The sequence below is a fragment of the Panthera tigris genome, chromosome A3, assembly GCF_018350195.1.
Source record: "Panthera tigris isolate Pti1 chromosome A3, P.tigris_Pti1_mat1.1, whole genome shotgun sequence".
In the NCBI taxonomy this organism is placed as follows: Eukaryota; Metazoa; Chordata; class Mammalia; order Carnivora; family Felidae; genus Panthera; species Panthera tigris.
The window spans coordinates 123,792,686-123,797,475 of record NC_056662.1 but is presented as its reverse complement, the minus strand read 5'-3'; positions in this window follow the sequence as shown (position 1 = coordinate 123,797,475).

Sequence of the window (4,790 nt, the reverse complement as noted above, 5' to 3'; positions counted from 1 at the left end):
TCTCGGGGCCAGCCCCAGTCCCCACCCCCTAGGACCCCGCCCTCTGAGCCACCCAGCCCGGCCCCCTTGGAACGCCCCACCCCCGGCGTCCCGGCCCCGCCCCCATCCCCGCCCCCTCCCGCACCGCCGGGGGGACCTCGCCTTCCTCCGGAGCTGTGGTTCCCACAGGCTGTTTTGAGTGGCGTTTCAGCTCCGCTGCTCCCGGGTGGCGGGATCGGGGCACCCCCTTCCGCCCTGGCTCAGTATATTGGGGGCGCTGACCGTGAGAGGGGCGGGAGGAGCGGGCGTCGGTCTTCGACCGTGGGCGCCAATCTTACAGCGCCCTCTGGGCCTGGGCACCCAGCGTCCTCCAGGTGTGTTCGACTCCGAGATCCCGGCGGCGGCGGGACAGCTTTACGGGCTGTGCGGGGCCCCGGGGTGATGGGGCCTTAAACCGATGGAGCCCTCCCCTGCCTCTCCTTCGACTGCCAAAGGGGTCCCTGCGTCCTCACTTCCCCAAGTACAGGTTCCCACAGGCCCTCGCGTTCTGCCATCATGCTAGAAAGTGGTGGAAACTTGGGGCCTTACTTTGAACAGAGGTACATGCTCAGGACGGGTTGTAAAAATAAAGAGAGAGAAAGAAAGAGAAAAAGAAAGAAAGAAAGAAAGAAAGAAAGAAAGAAAGAAAGAAAGAAAGAAAGAAAGAAAGAAAGAAAGAAAGAAAGAAAGAAAGAAAGAAAGAGAAGAGAAAGAAAAGAAAGAAAAAAAGAAAGAAAGAAAGAAAGAAAGAAAAAGAAAGAAAGAAAAGAAAGAAAAGAAAGAAAGAAAGAAGAAAGAAAGAAAGAAAAAGAAGAGAAAGAAAAGAAAGAAAGAAAGAAAGAAAGAAAAAGAAAGAAAGAAAGAAAAGAAAGAAAGAAAGAAGAAAGAAAGAAAGAAAGAAAGTTAGTTTGTTTTCTGTGTCTTTCGATGGAAGACTGCCCTCTCCCTTCGTCCTCTTAGCTAAAAGGAAAAATAAACGGCTTTCTTCCCAGGGCAGACAGCCTCTGGCCAGCAGATCTGATGAGGGCCGCTTGAGTTCCTGCTCCTTCGTGAGTCCCTAAGACGTCCTAGGCCTCAGGGTTTCCAACACCAGTCAGCCACCTCTGTGCAAGAAGGCTGTGGAAGGCCTCTGGGTGTCGCACAAATGGCCTTGAGGGAAAAGGGGAAGAAGCTGCCAGGCCCTGCCTGCAGTCTGGTAGGCATGAGAGATGGCGCCAAATGACCTTCGTACCTGGACCTGGAGACCAAAGATGGCATCCTCCTCACCCACCTTCTGCAGGCAGTGGGCAGGGCAGGCCTCAATTGGCCTGAATTGGGAACCAAAAAGTTCTCCTGAGGTGTCTTGGCCTCTCAGCAGTTTCCAGTGTTTCTCTTTAAATGGTTTAAACGTGGGGCGCCTGGGTGGCTCAGTCGGTTAAGCGTCCGACTTCAGCTCAGGTCACGATCTCGCGGTCCGTGAGTTCGAGCCCGGCGTCCGTGAGAATCGGAGCCTGCTTCCAATTCTGTGTCTCCCTCTCTCTCTGCCCCTCCCCCATTCATGCTCTGTCTCTCTCTGTCTCAAAAATAAATAAAACGTTAAAAAAAAAATAAATGGTTTAAACGTTCCTGGGTCCTGGGCTACACAGGCAGGACCATCCACTGTGGGCCCTGGGTTCTCCACCCACCCAGCAGGTTTTCCAGGCACTATGCAGCCTCCTGTGTCCCCATCTCAGCCACACTCCCCTGTCAGAGCACTAAAAGGTGAGGCCCCTGAACAGCAACATAGCCCTGTTTTTGCCCCTTCCCTGAATCCCTGTTTGACCTTGGGCAACTCCTGTTTTGAGGTCTCTGTTTCCTCAGCTTTGTCTTTGGGGGATAAGAGATCCTTATCAGGGTTCTTGCGGCCTACTGCAGGGTCTCTGAGTGCCTGGCATCACGGATCGTCCAACAGCATGGCACCAGGCAGGGTCTCTCCAGGAGCTCAGAGAGTCCTGCTGGGTTAAAAGGCCCTTTTAGTAGAAAATTCATGTGTCTCCCAGGGGCTGGCTCCAAGGGTCTGAGGTTAGTTCTCTGGCCCTCTCAACCCAATGTGGAGGGAAAATAGGTCAGTTCAGGATCCTGCTTTGGTCTACTGCACAAAATCGAGAAAGTTGGGGTCTGAGGGGTCTGATGGAGTCTTTTCAAAAATCACCAGTTTAGTGTTTCTTTCCAACAGTGCATTTGCCCCAGATCAATGTGTATTTCTTTGGGCAGACTAGGAAGAGGAAGGACCCAACAGAGGGATCCCAAAGAAACATGTACAGAAAGAAGGGAATTAGAAGGTCAGGGCTTGCCTTTGACCTAGCTGACCCCTTCTTGCTTCTCCCCCAGCCCAAATTCTTTAGGAAAGCCTCTTCCTTGAGAAGCTGCCTCAGAGATACAGCCCTTTGGAATGTGACAGCAACATCGGTACATATGCACAGGTATGGCCGTCCATCCCTGCTGTACTCATCGGCCCCTTCCTTGGGAGCCCCACCAAGCCTTCATACACCTAACGTCTTAAGGGTTAATGTCTGGCTGAGCAGGGGGCTTCTAGCCTCCCCTGTGGAGGGACTAAGGCAGGGTCTCCATCCTGACTTGTGTTCCTAACATGGCTTATTAAGTATGTTCAGTATCATCCCTGGTGAATCATAACTGCCTTGAATGTTGCTTCCTTTTCCCACTAAGAGAAAGAAAGTTCTGGGAAGGCAGGGCCAGCATCTCCCCCACCCCATTTCTCTCATTCTTCCCATGGGCACCTGTTGCCACTTGGAGGCGGGGCAGCCTGTGGAGAGCAGGCAAGAAGAGGCCGGCCCTGCGTGGTGCGTGTGGTACCTTGGGCACCGGCTGCCCTTCACTGCGTGAGACACCTGAACTGGCACAGGCATCCTCTGAGCAAGTTGGCATCTGTCAAAGCTTAAAATGCACTTGGGGCGCCTGGGTGGCACAGTCGGTTAAGCGTCCGACTCTTGATCTTGGCTCAGGTCATGATCTCACGGTTCATGAGTTCAAGCCCCACATCGGGCTCTGCACTGATGGCATGGAGGCTGCTTGGGATTCTGTCTCTCCTTCTCTCTCTGCCCCTCCCCTGTTTGTGTGCACGTAGCATGCACACACGCACTCTCTTTCTCTTTTTAAAAAAAAATTTTTTTTAATAAAATAAAATGGACTTAGCCTTCAACTCAGGGACTCTGCCCCAGTGAATTTATTTTTCAGAAGTATTTTCACCAGTGTCCCAAGAGGCATGTTTACATGTTCATCAGTAAAGAAGAAATGAAATAAATGTGGATATTCCCACACGGTGGAAAACTATACAACACTTTTTAAAATAAAGCAGTCTTGGGGCGCCTGGGTGGCTTGGTCGGTTAAGTGTCCGACTTCGGCTCAGGTCATGATCTCACGGTCCGTGAGTTCGAGCCCCGCGTCGGGCTCTGTGCTGACAGCTCAGAGCCTGGAGCCTGTTTCAGATTCTGTGTCTCCCTCTCTCTCTGCTCCTCCCCTGTTCATGCTCTGTCTCTGTCTCAAAAATAAATAAACGTTAAAAAAAAATTTTTTTTAAATAAAGCAGTCTTGACATGGGACATTTTTCAAAGCTTGTTTTTAGGTGAAAAAGGCAAATTAAAGAGTGATCTATATATAGTCTGGCCACAATTTTCTTATAAGAAAAACATGTGTGTAATGTACAGACTATTATACATAATACATTTCTCCTATAGGGGAGGAAAATGGGGTGGGGACAGTTATAGGAGAATTTTTAAGTTTACTCTATAATATTAATTTATTAAATGACAATATATACATATTACTTGTTCAATTCTTTACTTTAGAAGTTATTTATTAAATCAGTGGAGATGTTTTTAACCTTACCTAATAGCTTCCCCTCAAGCAGCTGGAATAATAGGACGTTTATTGCATGTACCTTACCTGCATTACTAATGGTACAACCAAAACAGCCACCGTCCTGGTGTGGCTCCACCCTCAGCCTGGTGGCAAGATGGCTGAAGTGTTTCCAGCCATCTCAGCTAATACAGCCACGTCCAGAAATGAGGTCATCTCCCCTACACTTCTTTTTTTTTTTTTTTTTTAAGTTTATTTATTTTGAGAGAGAAGGTGCAAGCAGGGGAGGGGCAGAGAGAGAGGGAGACAAAGAGAATTCCAAGCAGGCTCTACACTGTCAGTGCGGAGCCCGATGCGGGGCTCCAACCCACGAACTGTGAGATCATGACCTCAGTCGGAAATCAAGAGTGGGATGCTCAACCGACCGAACCACCCAGGTGGCTTCTTTTCCCATCTCACTGGCCGGAATTGGTTCCACACCCACCTGAAGCCATGACTGGCAAGCAGAGCTTGAGTATCAGAATGGGTGCAGATTAACCTTCAAGGGGCTTGAATTCAGGGGAGCCAATGTCAAGGACTTCCCAAAGAATATCAGACGCGTGTAAGGGCATTCTTACTTCAACATGGTAAAAACACAACTTTTTACTAAGACAGAGTAACTTCTTGTCATGAAACATTTTTTAAAAATGTTTATTTATTTTTAAGAAAGAGAGAGAGAGTGTGAGCAGGCAAGGGGCAGAGAGAGGAGACACAGAATCCGAAGCAGGCTCCAGGCTCTGAGCTGTCAGCACAGAGAGCTGGGCGTTGGGCTCAAACTCACCAACCACAAGATCATGACCTGAGCTGAAGTCGGACACTTAACTAACTGAGCCACCCAGGCGCCCCTTGTCATGAAACATTTTAAAGACAGTTAATTGTTTTATTGTGGACCATTTCAA